Here is a 19,754-nt window from a genome sequence, read left to right as displayed (position 1 = left end):
CTGTCTCCTCTCCCCTGACAGGATGTGGATCTGTGTGTTTACACACACAAATTCACGTTCCTGCTCTGTCACAAGCTTCCACAGAGAACCAAAAGGAGACAGCAAGCCATACGTTCAGGCCAATCAGAGTTCAGAAGAGCTCAGAAGTGACGCTCATGGGAATGTTTACAGCAGCAACTCCAGCTGTTCCCTGGGTAAGATTCCATACAAGGACATTCCAAATATCCTTTCTAGACCAATGGGATGGCCTATCATTGGACCAGAGGATCTTCTTGCTGAGACGGATCTGCCAGGGCCTGGCTTGGTGGATAGCACCAGGAACTCTGTCAAGGGCATGCCTCTCAGCCTGGGAGATTGGATCCTGATAACCTTGGATGCCAGTCTCCAGGGCTAGGGCGCTCTCTGCCTCGGCAGGCAGGTCCAAGGCAAATGGAACAGGACGGAGACTAGACACTCCAATCTTTAGGAATTACAAGTAGCATACCTAGCCTTACTGGCATTCAAGGATCTGATTCAGGGAGCTTGGATCAAACGTATGTTGGACAACTAGACGGCAGTCACTTTTATAGCCAAACAAGGAGGAACCAAGAGCCTGCCATTGCTGCAGTTAGCAGCCAAGATATCCGTCTGGGCCAAACACATGGGGAGGCTTTAACAGCAGCTTACATTCCAGGCAGTCAGAATCACATAGCAGGTCAACTGAGTCGAGATTTTCCCAACAGCACTGAGTGGTCACTCAACAGGAGCTACCTGAGACCAATCTTTGGCAGATGGGGAACACCCTCGGTAGACCTGAGGGTGACCCCATGGAATGCGCAAGTGCTCCAGTTTATGTCAAGATTCCATTACAATGAGGCACTAGCTCAAGAATCCTTCTCAGTTTCTTGGAAGTTTTCTCTAGTCTACCTCTTCCCGCTGTAGCCTCTAATCTTGAAAGCCCTGCTGGAGATCGCTAGGGAGAATGTTCATGCAATCGTAATCCTATCTTTCTGGCCGCGAAGACCATGGTTCCCACTGCTCCTGCAGATGGCATCAGTCCTCCCAGTATGGCTGCCGCTGAAGAGGGACCTACTACAACAGACTCATTGGAATCATCCCAACCCAGGCAGATTGCAACTGACAGCATGGCTTTTTTTTAGGCCAGACTGCAGTCTCAAGGCATTTCAGAGGAGGTGATCTCTACACCATTGAAGGCAAGAAAGGCCACAACTAATGCTACATACACCAGGATTTGGAAGAGGTTTACAGCATTTGCTTTACAATGAAAATTCTCCCCACTGACCGCAAGTATTGCAGAGGTGCTAGAATTTTTACAGTTAGCACTAAGGATGGGCTTGCCATATAATACAATAAAGTTACAGGTGTCAGCCTTGTCTTGCTTCACAGGCCACAAGTGGACAGATGAGCCGCTAATAAGACAATTTCTTAGAGCAGTCATAAGAATGAGACCACCAAAGAAGACCGTGTTCCCAGCCTGGGACTTGAGCACAGTGATAAGGGCCCTGCTCCAACCCCCATTCGTTCCTGCTGAAACATGCCCGCTATGGTTCCTAACAGTCAAGCTGAGCTTTCTCACAGCCATAATGTCAGCAAGGAGAGTATCAGAGCTGGCAGCTTTATCTTGTAAAGATCCTTTTTGCATCATTCTTCCAGACAAGGTAATTCTAAGGCCCTCACCAGCCTTGACCTCCAAGGTGGTCTCCAAGTTTCACTTAAATTGTGAGTCAGTCCTACCAAGCTTCACTCAACCTCCGGCACAAACAGATGAACTAGATCTCAGACCACTGGATATGGTCAATGTACTTGCACCGCCCTCGGCAGATGCACAAGACTGATAGTTTATTCAATCTACCATCAGGGCCTAAGAGAGGAGAAGTGGCATCAGCTAGAGTCATAGCTACCTGGATCACCAAGGTGATAAGCTTTACATATGAGAAACAGGGGCTGGAGCCTCCGCAAGCTATACAAGCTCATTCAACAAGAGGGGTTGCAGCCTCATGGGCAGCATCTTCTAAGGTGTCGGTGGAAGACATATGCAGGACGGCTAATTGGAGCTCCTGCGAAACCTTCGCTAAACATTACAAACTGGATGTAACCTAGTTCATCAAAGTTTGAAAGCGCAGTGGTGTCAGCACCCTTCCAATCAAAGTAAAATATTCACATAGCAGCATTACCAGTTGTTTTGAGTTTGTTATACCATCCTATATTTGCTAAGTCAGATCCCAGGTGTGCTGATGTGGGACTGGCCGGGAAAACAGAAAATTGTAATCAATCCTTACTGTAATATTCCTTTCTTTGGCCTATCTTCATGTCAGCACAATCTTCTTCCCTCCCTAAAAGCCTGTCGTCACTAGATATGGAAAAAGCTGGGGAGGAGAGGTTCATTTTTATTAGCTAGGAGAAGGTGGTCCTGAGAGACTGGGGGGAGGGGTTAACCCAGGTGTGTTGACATGAGGGCAGGCCAGGAAAGGAAAATTACGGTAAGTAAGTATTGATAACAATTTTCCATTATCTCTGTGCTTGCCAACAAGAGTTTCTCCACCAAGTCATGTTTTGATTGGGGATCAAGCTACATGGAAATTGATCCTCTTACGGGACTTTAAAGGGAACACCTACTCACAGGTCATAAAGAGTATGGAAGATGTAAGAATTGTATGATAAAGTGTTTATTGGTAGTATAGATCTTTAAATGGATCTGTGGTACAAGGGGTAAATGTGCAGCATGTGTGATACATACAAAAAAATAGCAATACAAAATGCAAAGAATAATTCACAATCATAGAACTCCAATACACATGGAACACATATGCGGGGAGTACCCGACGCGTTTCGAGATATACTCTTCCTCAGGGGTATCAGATTGGAATCAGCAAGCAAAAGGTATGTCATGTAGTATTGCTTGGAGGGCATGTGTCAAATGCTGCATCCATATTAAAAAAGAGGGAAGGGGGGTCTGGGGGGGACATAACACCACTGGACGTAGAGGTATGTCCTACTCCTGGTCCACAACCCTCAAGGCTTGTGTGCCCACCCAAGGCGCGGCCACCAGGGAGATAATCCCCAACAGAGGGCGTCAAAAAAGGCCACCAGTGAATGGGATGATCCTGGGAGGGCTCCAGTCTGAGTCTGCATCTCCTGTGGACAGCCCTCTTCAGATCACCCCACAGATTTTCACTCGGATTCAGGTCTGGGCTCTGGCTAGGCCATTCCAAAACTTTCTTCTTCTTCTTGTGAAGCCATTCCTTTGTTGATTTGAATGTATGCTTTGGGTCATTGTCATGCTGTCAGAAACCATGAATCGGACTGAGACAGAAATACAGTTAAATCACACTTGTTTAATAATAATAAAAAAAGGTAAACAGAGTAAATGTAGTCAAAACATAGCCAGAGTTCAGGAACCGGAACGGATAGTCAGACAAGCCAAAACATCAGGGATCCAGAGATGAGCGTAGTAGAACAGCAAGCAGGATCTGGAGCCAGAAGGAATGTCAGCCATGCAAGTTTTTAACAGGAACAGGAGAGCATCTCTAGAGATGTGACCAGGGCGAAGGCAGAGATCATCTGGACTGGACGGCTTAAGTAGGCAGGACTGACGAGCAGGATATCATCAACAGGTGAGTCACTGTGGAGAGATAGGAACTGGCAATTAGCCGACAGCTGAGCGGCCAACTTTGAGAAGGAAGGGCTGAGCCCAGCCCTGACACATGCTGAAAGATGAAGTTCCTCTTCATGTTCAGCTTTCTAGCAGAAGCCTGAAGGTTTTGTGCCAATATTGACTGGTATTTGGAACTGATCGTAAATCCCTCTACCTTCACGAAGGCCCCTGTTCCAGCAGAAGAAAAACAGCCCCAAAGCATGATGCTGCCACCACCATGCTTCACGGTGGGTACGGTGTTCTTTTGGTGATGTGCAGTGTTGTTTTTGCACCAAACATATCTTTTGGAATTATGGCCAAAAAGTTCTACCTTGGTTTCCTCAGACCATAGCACATTTTCCCACATGCTTTCTGGAGACTTCAGATGTGTTTTTCCAAAATTTAGCCAGGCTTGGATGTTTTGCTTTGTAAGAAAAGGCTTCTGACTTGCCACTCTACATATGAAAAAAACGGGCAATTGTTGTCACTTGTACCACACAGCCAGTACTTGCCAGATATTCCTGCAGCTCCTTTAATGTTGCTGTAGGCCTCTTGGCAGACTCCCTGACAAGTTTTCTTCTCGACTTTTCATTAATTTTAAAGGGACATCCAGGTCTTGGTAATGACGCTGTTGTGCCATACTTTTTCCACTTGATGATGACTGTCTTCACTGTGTACCATGGTATATCTAATGCCTTGGAAATTATTTTATACCCTTCTCCTGGCCAGTGGCGGCTGGTGCTCAAAATTTTTTGGGGGGCGCAAACAAACTGAAAAATTCTGAAAAAAACCCATCAATTACAGCCTCAGTGTGCCCATCAAACGCAGCCATTGTGCCCATCAATTACATCCACTGTGCCATCAAACGCAGCCACTGTGCCCATCAATTGCACCCACTGTGCCCATCAAATGTCGCCACTGTGCCCATCAATTGCAGCTACTGTGCCCATCAAACGCAGCCACTGTGCCCATCAAATGCTGCCACTGTGCCCAACAATTGCAGCCACTGTGCCCATCAAACACAGTCACTGTGCCATCAAATACTGCCACTGTGCCATCAAATGCTGCCACTGTGCCCATCAAATGCTGCCACTGTACCATCAAATGCAGCCACTGTACCATCAAATGCAGCCATTGTGCCCATCAAATGCTGCCACTGTGCCCATCAAATGCAGCCACTGTTCTTTTATTTTTACTCCCCCCCACCAAAAGATTTCAGTTGTATTTTCAATTGAAATGTACAGTTTATAGGTCACATTAAAGGTTGAAAAAGTTCTGAAACGTTTTATGTTTATCCTCTTATTATGGCATCCCTACTTTACTTCTAAAAATGATTCTCCAATGTTTCCACTATCAAGGAAACAATGCCTTGCTGATCTGACCAGGTGAGTAGTTTCCTAGCTCACTTTAGTGATTTGTTTTTGGATCCCTAGTGTCACATAGAAATAAAGGATATTTGGGCAATTCAGAGAATAGTGCCTGCAATGCAGTACATTGCATGTATGGTAAACTGCTTACCTCCAACAAACAGCTAAGCAATTATTAAATAGGACAAAATCGAACAATATTTTTATTTCCAAGAGGCAATATTACAGAAAAGCAGGAGTTATTTACTTTTGTGACTTCTGTATTTTTCACATTTCTATATCATAGGATTCCATATAAACTGCTTATTCAATAAAGATTGCTATTTTTTAAGAGTAATAACCTTTTACCACCAGTTACAATTCACTGTGCTGAAACAGCCTAGGACAAGGTGAATTCTGATTGGCTGCTCTGCGCTACTGAACAAAAAGTGAACCCCTGTAGACAGAAATATGATTTATTTTTCTTGCCCCCTCATAGTGAATCACTAAAACAAGCATGCAGACAGGAAAATCTGGAAAGTGGGCTCCCATCCAGCATGCTTGTTCAAGGTCAGATTAGCTTTCTATGTAGTGAAGCTAGGATCAGAATGACCACCCTGGAACTTGTGCCTCTTAAAAATCAGTAACCAATGGCAGCTATATTTCTAGCCTTAGACACCCCCTTTAAAGGGAGACTAGGGTGCATTTTCACTGAGTACATATTTTAAGTTGCTATTGCAGTATTTACCCTAAAATACATTAATGTGACTTTATCATTTCTACATGCTTGCTATTCCACATTTTTGATAATGTATTAATTACAGAATATAGATTTATAGATTAGCTACTAGAACAAACACTTGTTCAATCTGTGGTGTTCAGTGAGTTGGCCTATTCACATGCATGTGCTCTATGAAGGAGCAGTAAAGCACAAACCGATTAATAGCACTGCAAAGCAGGAAGTAGGGCCTGAATTTTTAATAAACAATATTGGTAACCCCTATGTACATATATAATTACAAATCTTACATGGAAACAATGTTATTACACACTAACAGGCATTTATAATATTATTTACATCAAGGTGATATCCCACATGTCTAAACAATTGAAAAGACTAAAATATTCAGGAATTAGACCTGTTATTCAGTGCTAATAAGGCTGGTCATAAATGGGCAGATCTTTCTTCAAGTATTGTGAAATATGTGAAAACAATCACTGAGCACCCTTAACAGCTGCAAGTTCTCCTCCTGACTTGGATACTCATTTATTTTTCACTTATAAATGATTATCTATGGACAGACAGCAAAAGCTTCAGACAAGCTTGGGATTTCATGCTATTGCATTTAAAATGTATAGATGACCTACATATAAAGCTTGAAATGTTCTTCTAAGCTTACAAACTTTGTGAACGTGAGCACTGTAAGAGGTCTCAATTCCTCCTATACCATAATGAGATTATAAAAAAAGACATATTGTTTCTTGGCACTGATGTAGGGTTTGACAACTCTTCCCTAATCTTCTAATTGGTCTGAGCTGATATAGCTTTAAGATTATCCATTGCATATCTTGTGTAATCTGTCTGCCTCCATCACTGACAAATCTTGGACACAACTGATGTTTTTTTCAGAACCAAATCTTAAAACCACTAAAGTCTAGTGGGATTAGGTACTGTTAAATGGTTAAGAAATGTGAGCAGACAGACCCTAGAGACAAACATTTGGATCAGCTTCAGGGGGCCTTCTTAGTGTAATAGACTTTACCTTTGTTTTATGATTTATACCATTTGTGAGATCACCATTGACCTGCTAATTGAATGATAGTCTGTCTGCAGCTATACAGCTAATCATAGACTTAAAATGGAGGCCTGAATAAAACAATCTAACAATTTTGTTGTTAAACTTTGCATAATCATATAGGCATACCGTACATATTGTGTACTTGTGTGACTGGTTGTCAATTTACCAGACATCTCTGGTCTCCTTCAAAGTGTAACTAAAGGCAAAAGTTTTTTTTTTAGTTTTGGATAGAGTGGAGATGGATTAGAAAGCTTGTCCATTTTTATTGCTGTCTGTGACCCCGATAGGGAGATTCACCCTCTCTATTTGTCCTGTTTAGCATCATCATTTAAAATGTGAAAGTAAAAGAAAATCCCAACCTTTGAGTTGTCCCCGGAAAAATAATAGAGGAGAAATCTTCCAGTGGGGACATTAGTTCTGGTGGCCTGGGGGTCCCCAAGAATTCCCTTAATTTGCAGGTATTTCCTCCCACTTCCTGTTTGGCTATGGGACAACAAGTGAAGGGAAATCTCATCAATGGGACACAGATGCCAAAAAAAATCTGACAGGGGTTATAACCCACCGTACTCTATTCAAAATGAAAAAGAAAAGTTTTGTCTATAGTTATACTTTAAGGAAGCAGTAGAATTTTAATGTAGGATGAATAAAACAAACTGCTATTTTCTTCCCCCAAGATCCTGAAGGCTGGAGTATCTTCTGAGGTCTCAAAGTACTTTTGTTAAATGTTACTGTTTACAGTTGTTATATGTATAATACTTTCTATACTTTGTGCAATTTGGTTCCAGTTCCTGCTCATGTTATTATATACTCAGAAGTGTGCATGTGTATTATGGATGCCTGAACTTGTTATAAAGTTCTGTGTAACTACTCTCTCTCCCAAACTACAGGACTTAAGAATGACAACGAGGATGTCTCTTCTTTAATTCCACACCCTAATGAGCCTACAATACCTTTTAGTGTTTGAATTCAAATGTCTGAGAATAACATAGTTGCTGCTAATTAGGCCTCATCCACACAAGACAGTTTGCAAACTCTCCTGGAAGCCTTTTCTACTAGCAGTAGTGTTTTGGCAGAACAAACAGCTGATGCTTGTAAAAGTGTCCAATGCTTTTACAAAGGGTTGAAGCGCATTTACAGGCATCATTCGCTATTGTGTTAATTCATTTAATTGGCCAGAATAATAATTTTTTCCGGGCATTGAAATTTAATTAATGCTCAAGCACTAAACATGCCTAGTGTGTAGACATGTTTACAAGAGTCGATTTTTTTTTTTCTGCCTCTAAAAGCCCCTGCCACTAAACACTGCTAAAAGCCTATGTGTGCATGGACACATAGGCTAACATGCAAGGTAGTTTAGAGGCAGGAAAAAATGGATGCCTCTAGAAGCAGCTACACAAATTACCAGTGTGCATGAGGCCTTAGGAGGACTTACCTACTGCTAGAAAACTTGCTTTAATTATTTACTGTCTGGGGGCAGAAGAACAGTCTATTTTCTATATTCTACTGTAATGGAAATTTGTACGTTCTGTATATAATTGTATTGTATTTTGTATGTATTGCACACTGCCCTCACTGTGCACACGGCACTAATAATGTTTTCAGTAAATGTTTACATTCTTTTGAGTCCTGATTAGAATAAGCCTGCCTATGTAACGCCCCTTGTTACCATAAACGTACAATTGTAATATTAATGTGATACCTACGTAATCATGTGCATAAAAACCTTCAATTGCGTCATAATAAGGCAGAACAGTAATTTGGAAAGATGCTGAGCGTATCTTTTGTGTCTGTTCCCTACTGCAGTAGTTATTATTAATTTGGAACCACTAATCAATATGAGGATAGGAGTTGCCTATCATCAATTCAACCGAGTCAGCATGGCGAGCTTTGCCTTAGGAGGGGATTCCAGGTGACCCTGAGTATCCGAAACGAGGAGCTTGAGACGATCCAGGAATTTCTGATAATCAGCCGGCTGAGGTAAGCCTTTTGCTTACATTTGAGTTATCAGACTTCCTTGATCGGTAAGGCATTTTCGGGACAAAGGGTACCTATTTTACTCCCCTTAATCGAACTGTATTGATTGGTGGTTATATGTTATGTTGTCCCTGTCTATTGTCCATTGGAGTGTTATAGATAAGAAAGGGATAATAGTGCTGTTCACAGGTATATGTAGTAAATCTGCTAGATAAAGTAGTTTAGAGGCAAGAGGGTATAGGCACATGTAGAGAAGAGAGAAGACTGGCCAGTCATTATGGGCATTGAATTAAGTAAGGGAATGAAGGGTAAGAGACCCTCAAAAATGCCCAGCGCAAGAGGAGCGCTATATATGAACCAAAGGTGCGGTTCCGCCTATACTGAGCCCCTAGATTAATTGTTAGAGTGGACAGGGATCCACAATGGGTAACTGGGTTACCAAAGTCCACAGGGACTAAGAATCATGCAGAGTAAACAGCTAGAGAAACAGCTATGTGAGCAGGATGGATCAAGGGTGACATTAACACTAGACAGAAAGGGACATTTTCATGTTAAGTTGTGGGATGAATTTGGGGTCAGGCACTACAACTATTAGAGTCAGAAACAGAAAAATGAGAGGTAAAACAGAATACTTTATATGTTGTCAGAGAGGGAAGATGGGATGAGTACTCTGGCTGCCCGTCTGATCATAGAAGCTAGATATAAAAGTTATTTAAACAAAATAAGGAAAGCAGAATTTAGGCAGGGAAATATTAAAGAGTTAAAAGAAAGTGAGAGAATGATATGCATGTGTACAAATGGGAAAAATGTAAGCGATTTTAGAGAGATATTGGTGTATGTGTGTGCGAATGCTGGGACCTTTAGTTCTATTGCTTGTGTGTGTCATGTACGCAGATGTGACCCCCTCCTTTGTGCTCTCATGAAAGAAATGTGGCTGGGATGAGAGGATGAGAGGTTAGTGATAAGCTGGAAGGACACCATTGCCAATTTCTGTTTTTTAGACAAAACATTTATAACAAAATGTGCCGGGGTAACGAATCTAATGGTAAACAATGTGATCACAATTATTTTGAATCTGTTTTCCAAACATGGTAAAATGAAGGTTACATTTAACTGTGTATTACACAAATTGAATATCCTTTGATAGTGGAAACAGTGCATGTAAAAAAGGGAAATTAAGTAAAATTAAGTAATAATGAGTATTAATTTCTAATATGAGTTTAACAATTTTATTAATAATATAGATATATTGAAACTGGTTTAGACAACCTTTGGTTGGAAATGAAGTCCAGGTTAATGGGGAAATTTGTAATGAATGAGATTAGTTTAGATTAAGATAACAGTTTTGTAATTTTACATTTATTCAATAAGCCCTTATTGAGAGAAAAAAAGATTAAGATGAGGTTGTTATTTGGAATACAGCTGCCATAATATTTAACAAAGCCAAGATGGATGGAATACATAAGAAGTTCTTCTATAAAAATGAAATTTTAAGGTTTTTGATAATAACTTGATGTGCGGTCCATGATGTAAGAGTAATATTAAATAAAATATAAATATAACAGACCCATCACATCAAGTCCACACACCCTGTTAGGATAGATGTCACCTGCAGCCAGTTGTTTTATAGTTTTTGATGCTTTCTGGTCCATCATACAGATTCTTGGTCCTTTTGTTTTTATTTATTTTTATTTTTGAAATCCAAAGCAGAATGTGTGGATTGTGAAATGATGTGCCCCTTTTTCTTGTAAGTACAGTGGTATAAGCAGAAGAATATTTTGGATTTATGGGCATCTCTCCATGAGACCGCAGGGTATTGTTATCGTTTATTATAATATTGCCAGGAAAAAGTTGTCTTTTGAAACATGAAACTGGAGTTCTTACACAAACAGCGTGATAGAAAACAAGCCATTGTAATATATTTATGCAAGCTGGACCCAGTAATGAAGGGTTCATCCTGATATATCAGAGCTGTAGCTTTTATGCAAAGGTGCTATTAGACAAAGTTAGATATTGTTTTGGTCAAACATTTAAATTTTAATGGTCCGACATTCTGTGCAGCAAATATACAGATAACTAAATGTTTGTCTAATGAAAGGTTTAAAATATGAGTTTGTTTATGTACAAATCTAACAATGAAAAATGCGTACATTTATTCAAAAGAAAGGAAAAGACACATGTGTTAAATTGATGTGGGAATCAGCTGCTGTGAGCCCAGTGCGGGACACACTCCCTGAAGACCCAGATATTTAATTTTTTGTAGATTTGAGTATGCAGTTTATCACCCAGAAGGATACTCTGTATTCAAAGTCATTGGATCTTTTTTCCCCAGCTCAAGAAGCAGAGCTCCATGTTTTAGCAAAGCCTGTGAGCTATAAAAAGAGTGTATATTTATATAGATAGTCGAGATATAGAGAGCTTTTGGTTCCATTTAAAGGGCCAGAAGTTTGTTTTTACTTCGGCAGGTAAACCAACCAAGCATGCCAAGTTAATTTGATCGGCTGTTTTCAGCCTTCCAGGTTCTTGCTGAGGTAGCCATATTAACTTTCACACATGGAAGCAGACCAGGTGACTAAGGATGCTGCATTTACAGCCCCGGACACTTGATGGGTCTGTGCAACTCACAGATTCCACCCTAGTTCTGGCCCAGTATAGCTGGGATTAATAATTCAACTTTAAGGACCCCAGAACGAGAAGAACAAGTGGTCCACAGGGGGCAACTTCTTATGAAACAGAACTTTGGAAAAGGTGATCATTTATGTCTGCCAGCCACTCTTTTCCCTTCAGCTTGACACATGGACCGTGTCATCAGTCACAAGAAGTTATGGCTGCCTTAGTAAATGAGCGTGGGATAGAGCCAGGGTTCACCACAGTTGTTTTTATAACACACCACTTCTTGTTTTACCTGTTACCAAAGGTGTTACCAAAAGCTGAACATCCCTCCCAGAGATTACAAAAAAGATATATCCAGATTAGGATCTTACAAGTATGCATTTTGTCTGTATGGACATGTTTTTTGGATGTCCAGTGGCAAATGCTACTGCAAAGGCCACAGTAAAAAGTGTTATCAGAAGTAGTTTGTAAGTACAGAGTGCCAGGGAGTACAGAGAGTAACAGAGGAAATTATTTTTTATAGGAGAGTCCTTAATAGAAGTTTTGAGGTTTTATTTTTACACCCCTTACTGTCTACAATATAGCGGACAAAGTAAAGTAAGAAACTAGAAAACTTTTGCCTGAATGTTTTCTTATATTTTATGAAGCCCCTAAGGGGGATGTTGGACTCTCTCCCTATGGGATTTGGTTTGGGAGTGTGTTACTCACTTGCTTATATTTTGTCTCAGCAGCTGAAGGCCTCCATTTGGATCTCACAGAGAATGTTGCTGATCTTTTAAGGTTTTTGACAAACTCATTTATGTGTTTTCTCCCTAATTCCAGATCCTAAAAGTTTGGAAGGATCTAAAACTAAAGCCAGGTGACTTTTGGATTGTTAAGAGACATTTATATATAAGGAAATGTTTGGAGACTCAATACAGCATCTATTTCATGTACAGTTTTTGCAAAACTTGAAGGAAAAGTCACCTGGATCCACACCAGACACTGCAAAAATGACTAAATTAAAGAAATCTCTGTGTTTGATTTGTTTCCCTCTTGTGATCACAGTCTAGGGTACTTTTTGATTCGATTACTTTAATTGTAAGGGATATATATATATTTGAAAAGTAGTTTAGCCATGTTGAAGTCATATTTGTCTTTTGTACGTCTTCCATTTTATGTAGAATTGTCTGTGTTTACATATGCTGATAAGTCAGCATGCCAACAATTAAGCTAGAAGGCCATTCTGGCCACAGGAGTGTACAGCCAGTACTCTGTAAATATGTCTTATCAATCATTTGTTTTTCACAATGAAAAGTCATTTTGTAATGAAAAAGTTGCTCAGCTATTATTTTCCCCACAATGGAGTTTTTTTTTTTTTGCCTCTTTGGCCAGGACTACCTCCACCTAAGCGTGTGGAGGTTCCAGGTTAAAGGTGATAGCAGGTGTAGTTAGTGATCAAAATATTGATCAAAAGAGGGGAGACTGTAATGGAAATTTGTACGTTCTGTATATAATTGTATTGTATTTTGTATGTATTGCACACTGCCCTCACTGTGCACACGGCACTAATAATGTTTTCAGTAAATGTTTACATTCTTTTGAGTCCTGATTAGAATAAGCCTGCCTATGTAACGCCCCTTGTTACCATAAACGTACAATTGTAATATTAATGTGATACCTACGTAATCATGTGCATAAAAACCTTCAATTGCGTCATAATAAGGCAGAACAGTAATTTGGAAAGATGCTGAGCGTATCTTTTGTGTCTGTTCCCTACTGCAGTAGTTATTATTAATTTGGAACCACTAATCAATATGAGGATAGGAGTTGCCTATCATCAATTCAACCGAGTCACTACCAAAGGCAAATGGCATAATACAACGAACCCTGCATTAAAAACTTTGGGGTGCTAAGTTAAATGTTGTTGCAGAAAGATATAAATCCCAGCAACATGAACTGCATATTGAAGGATCCACAGCACAATTTTCAGTAGCTTCAAGATAGTTGTTTTTTTACCAATGTGTTTGGTTGTCAAAAGATTAAATGATAAGAGACCAACTAGTAGAAAAAACAAATCTAGTCTGCCTGTGTCCTGTATTTTACTCCAAGACTTGAAATTTACTGGTAATTCAAATTCCATTATATCTTAATTGTACCATACATGACACAGGCTGAGTATTCAGAGACCCTCGGACATCCCCAAGCAATGAATGCTAATGGTAGGTAATGACTAAGCAAACAGAACTGTGCCAAAATGCTGAGCAACATCAAAGATCAATGTACCCAACTTCAGAGTGCACCTGCAAGAACATTGGGCTGAAAACTGCATCCACAGAAGATTGGAAAAAGAATGGACATAACGGACTGACAGACACAGAAACCCCTCTATCTCTTAAGACCTGGGGTTCAAAAGTCAGGCCATTATAGCCAGTAACTAAGAAGCAGAATGGAATAGAGGGTCCTGAAACAACAGGTCTGGCCTGTTGAGGAGAGGCCAGGGGTTATCTCTTAGTAGTCTGAGTATGTCTCTGTACCAGGTTCCTCTGGGCCAGCTTGGTGCAATGAACTGACAAGGTAGACTTTGAACTGGAAAGAAGGCAATGATTAATCTGAACTGAGACCTAAGACCAGGGGATTATGAATACATTTGATGCCAACTCTACAGGGTCCTTGGTGCTGGCCATGGGTAGTTTGTTGTTTAATATTGAGGCCAGAAAAGCCACATCCAGGGTCCCCCATATACGATTGAAAGTGTGAAAACCTATTCCTCTGGATCCAGGCATTGGCATCTTGCTTGTAGTTCTCTCCTTGGACATGAACCACTGAGATCACTGGACAGAGATTCTCCATCCATGAGATGATCTGGCTTGATTCCTTCAAGCATGCATAACTCCTGGTGTCCCTTGGTGGTTGATGTAGGCCCAGCTGTGGCACTGTCTGATTGCACCCTGTTTTAATGTCTTTGCAGAAGAGGGGTACAGTTTTGCAGAGTAATCCTTATTGTTCTGAGCTCCAGGATGTTGATAGGGCTTCCAGTGACCATGTTGGACTGTAAGGGACTGGAGCACTCCTTTCCATCCTGAAAGACTGACAGCTGTTGTTATTATTTTCCATTAATAAGAAAGGAAAGACTTCCCCCATTTGTAAGGCTGGTCTGAAGAGGATTCCTTGCTTGGCTGGACAGGAGCATGGTAGGTGAAGAGAAGGAACATGTTTGTTACAGGTCAACAAGATGTTGTGCTGGAGAGGTTTCAAATGAAATTGGTTGAATGGCACAGCCTTAAAAGTGGCTATCATGAGGCCTAAAACTCTCATGGAGAATCTAATTTTGAAACTCCAGAGTATAAACTCTGAGAGAGAGAGCATTCTCTTAGGAGGTATCCAGGCCTAGACCCAAGGATTCCAGATGAAAAAAAGGTTGCAGTGCAGATTTTTGGAAATTGATCAACCAACTGAAAGCCTGGAGTTTCTGAATTGTCCTGTGGATATTTGTAGACATCTGGAAAAGGAGTCCTTCATGGAAAGGTCATTCTTATAACCTGTGACCAGGATGCCCTGCATTCTTAGAAGGGCTAGAAGAGGTGATAGGATCTTTGTGAATACTCTGGGAGCAGAGGATAGGCCAAAAGACAGTACAACAAAGTGAAAATTATTTTCGTCCACTGCAAAGTGCAGAAAATGATAATGAAGTGGATATTTGCTTACATGCTGATAGGCATCTTGAATGCCTATGGATGCCCGGTATTCCCCTTGTCTCAGAGAAGCAATACCAAACCCTGTGGATCCATGTGAAATTTTGGAATTTAAAGATATGTTGGACTTTGGTAACATTCTGGGGGTATGCACACCAGAATGGGCCAAGCCTGGATTTTTATTAAATGTTTGCAGCATATACTGTACATAAAAATAACATACAAAGAAAAAAAATTGAAAACCTTATACTGAAAACAAAACAATCCCCAAGACAAAAAAAGACAGATGCTGGTGTGCCTAATGGAATCCCAAATAAGACATATCAACTTTAATTACAAAAAGACAAATAACCTTGTAAATGTATTGTAAAGTATGATCATGCAATGAACAATTTGCAGTGCAACCTGTTGATCTGAGTCGTTTTATGAAACCTCGGATTGCGAGTAACGCGGTTTACGAGCGTTTCACAATACGGGCTGTTTAAAAAAAAAATCCTAACTTGATTTGCGAGCATTGTCTTGCAAGACGAGCAGGATTCAAGCCTCTGGGGTGTGCAGTACCTCATATGTCCAGAAGTGTGGGGGCGCCGGTGATGCTCGGAGACACTCAGAGACACTCAGTTCCGTGTGTCTCTGAGCATCTCCGAGTTTCTCCAAGTATCACCGAGTGGTCCCCCAGCGTCTCCGAGTTTTTCCAAGTGTCTCCGGCGCCCCAACCACCTCTGGCCACATGTGGTACTGCATACATTAGCAGTGACACTGGAACTAATTATCTGAGTTTCTATTGATTCCTATTGGGAAATTCGGTTGGAAAATCTATAGTAACCACTATAGTACACTTTATAGCAATTGGGGCCAGAGGTGCTGTTAGAAATTACGGTGCCCCATACAGCCTACCTGACAGGGTCCTCTCCCCCAAGAAAATATAGAAATGATCTTTTCACTACAAATACACTACAAATTTCACTCTCTGGGGACTCTTCTTCCTCATTGGCTGAGACCATCACAGCCAGTGAGCTAATGAGAAAAGAGAATCATGGCACTGTGTGTGAATGGACATGCAGAGCAGCGGCTCAGAAGTGAGCCTGCTTGGTTGCCCCCATTGCAAGCTACTTGCTCTGGGGGCACTCAGCAGGAAGCCTGAGAAGAGCAGGGTTGGGGCTGCTCTGTGCAAAACAGCTGCACAGAGCAGGTAAGTATAACATGTTTTTTATTTTTTTTTTAAATGATTGCCTTTAATATCACTTTAAGGGAATCCCAAACCACCCCAAGGAGGCAGTGTCATTATTAAACTCTATTACCTCTGCAGGCATAATTGGTTCAAACTAAAATGAGTGTACCTTCCATTCAGCTGGAAGTTGACTCCCCTCTAAGCCCTGCGACAGAGTGAGATGCGAATGGTCTGAAAGGCCTCCGGGCATATAATTGTTGTTGGTAACTAGGGACAATAGTCGGTTATTTCCCAGGGCTAAGTCAGTTCTCGAAAGAGTATAGTAAGAGCATGAATAACATGAAAATTGGCAATCAGAAAGGTGTCACAGTCTCCTTAAACCTTTTAGTCCCGCTGCAGTAAGTGGAGTATGTGGACCTCGCTCTATCACTGCCCCAGGTGGGAGTCTATCCAGCTGTACATCCAAGATCAGATTACCTCTACATTGCATAGTTAGTCTGATTGAAAAAAGACACAACTCCATCTAGTTCAACAAATAAAAGGGAAATAAACTTACAATTCTGTATACACAATCCCATACCCACATGATCCAGACGAAGGCAAAAAAAAAAACACATAGCAAAGCATAATCCAATTTGCTCCAGCAGGGGAAAATATTCCATCCTGATTCCCCAAGAGGCAATCGGATATTCCCTGGATCAACTTTACCTATAAATGTTAGTATCCAGTTATATTATGCAGCTCTAGGCGGCTTTGTGAGGCGTTAGGCAAAACCTAGACATGAGGCCCCACTCACGCCATAATGGAAAAAATAATTTAAGTGATAAAAAAAGTTAACTGTATAAATTACATATATTAAGAGCAGGGCTGGTGCAAGGATTTTTGACACCCTAGGCGAAACCTCATTTTTCCGCCCCCCCCTTAGCTCCACCCCTGAGTCCACCCCCTTTGCCCTACCCATGTATACCCCACCTTTTTAATGAAGCGCCCATCAAATGCAGCCTCACCAGCGCCCATCAAATGCAGCCTTTGCAGCGCCCATCAAATGCAGCCTCTCCAGTGCCCATCAAATGCAGCCTCTCCAGCGCATATCAAATGCAGGCTCTCTAGCGCCCATCAAATACAGCCTCTCCAGCGCCCATCAAATGCAACCTCTCCAGTGCCCATCAAATGCAGCCTCCCCAGCGCATATCAAATGCAGCTTCTCCAGCGCCCAAATGCAGCCTCTCCAGCGCCCATCAAATGCAGCCTCTCCAGTGCCCATCAAATGCAGCCTCTCCAGCGCCCATCAAATGCAGCCGCTCCAGTGCCCATCAAATGCAGCCTCTCCAGTGCCCATCAAATGCAGCCTCTCCAGCGCCCATCAAATGCAGCCTCTTCAGCGCATATCAAATGCAGCCTCTCCAGCGCCCATCAAATGCAGCCTCACCAACGTTCATCAAATGCAGCCTCACCAGCGTTCATCAAAAGCAGCCTCACCAGCGTTCATCAAATGCAGCCTCTCCAGCGCCCATCAAATGCAGCCTCACCAGTGCCCATCAATGAATGTTTGCTTGCTTCCATTCATTCGGGAGTCGGGACACAGACACAGTCATCTGCCGCTGCTGCGCCTCTGACCCTATGTGCGAATGGAGCGGTGGCTTCCTGCTGATGCTGAGACTTAGTTGCTTGCTGCAGAGAGAAGAGAGTAGGAACACCAGTGACTGGCCGAGTGCCCTAGGCAGCAGTGTGCCCTAGGCGGCTGCCTAGTTTGCCTAGTGGTAGCACCGGCCCTGATTAAGGGCATTAAAGTGCTGGTGTCAGCACTCTCTAGCTCAGTGCTGGTGTCAGCGCTCTCTGTCTTAGTGCTGGTGTCAGCACTCTCTATATCGGTCCTGGTGCTGCTTTCTATCTCGGTCCTGGTTTCAGCACTCTCTATCTCGGTCCTGGTATCACTCTCTATCTCAGTGCTGGTGTCAGCGCTCTCTATCTAGGTGCTGGTGTCAGCGCTCCCTATCTCGGTGCTGGTGTCAGTGTTCCCTGTCTCAGGTGCTGGTGTCAATGCTCTCTATCTCAGTGCTGGTGTCAGCACTCTCTATCTCAGTTCTGGTGTCAGCACTCTCTATCTCAGTGCTGGTGTCAGCGATCTCTATCTAGGTGCTGGTGTCAGCGCTCCCTATCTCGCTGCTGGTGTCAGTGTTCCCTGTCTCAGGTGCTGGTGTCAATGCTCTCTATCTCAGTGCTGGTGTCAGCACTCTCTATCTCAGTGCTGGTGTCAGCACTCTCTATCTCAGTGCTGGTGTCAGCGCTCTCTATCTCGGTGCTGGTGTCAGCGCTCTCTATCTCGGTGCTGGTGTCAGCGCTCTCTATCTCGGTGCTGGTGTCAGCGCTCTCTATCTCAGTGCTGGTGTCAGCGCTCCCCATCTTGATGCTGGTGTCAGTGTTCTCTATCTTGGTGCTGATGTCAGCGCTCTCTATCTCGGTGCTGTGTCAGCGTGCTCTATCTCAGTGTTGGTGTCAGCGCTCTCTATCTCAGTGCTGGTGCCAGTGAAGGAGCTAGCAGCGGAGAAGCCAATCAGCAGGCAGTGCCAGCGCAGAATGCGGAGCACCCGGCCCACCATGGCTGAGGAGTAGCACTGGACTGGGACCTCTCAACCCCTCCCGCAGTGGAGCCCTGCAGCCCTGCAGCCCTGCGTTGGCGGGGGTAAGGACAGGGTGGAGGAAGGGGTCAGGGGCTCCCAATCACAGATGGGCACACTGGGACACTGACACAGGACTGAGCTGTCCTTACTGTTAGTAACACATGATCTGGAGGTAGGGAGTGGAGGGGATGGGACAGTGAATGGATATAAAGACCAGTCTCTAGCTGTGGCTGAGGGATGCTGCAGGAACCTGGATGGGGGGCTGGCTCTCTCTCATGCTGGTGGTCGCAGGCTGCAGAAGGGGGTTGTGGCATGGTAGCTGTGCCTCTCCCTGCAGCTGGAGCCCCAGTTCTCCCCAGCACTGATTGAGAGCTCCAGAGAAGGGCGGCCTGGACACCTCTTCTCTCCTACCTTCCCTTCCATCGGCTCCATACATCAATTGTGAGGCCTCCTCTGCGGTACCTTCCTCTTCCCCTCCTTGCCACTGCATGCCAGATGCCTCCTCAGGGTGTGCGGGGACTGCTCCGCTGAGCACTCCAGTGGTGGGGGGTGACGGCAGAGGGGGCGCGATCTGTGTCTCCAGAGCAGCGGGAATTGTGCTGTGGCTGCTGGAATCTCCTCCCCTTCTCCTCTGCCAGACAACACAGCGCTGGCCCCGCCACCTCCCCAAGACACAGCCATGCTCCGCCCCCTCTCTCCACTGCCTGCTCGTGGTGGAGCTCACAGGCAATGTTAACTTGCTGCTGGCCGGAGCTTAACGCCGCAGCGCCATTGTTGTCAGCAGAGGCGGCTCTTCATTTAGGCGGTCGCAAGGCCCCTGTGAGTGCGAGGCCTTAGGCGACTTATTTGCCTAATTAGAGATCCGCCTCTGATATTATGTACATTTAGGAAAGAATCCAGGCCTTTTATAAAGCAATCTTCT

Source organism: Aquarana catesbeiana, linkage group LG02, assembly GCF_042186555.1.
Source record: "Aquarana catesbeiana isolate 2022-GZ linkage group LG02, ASM4218655v1, whole genome shotgun sequence".
NCBI lineage: Eukaryota > Metazoa > Chordata > Amphibia > Anura > Ranidae > Aquarana > Aquarana catesbeiana.
Note: the sequence above shows the minus strand (reverse complement) of the source record.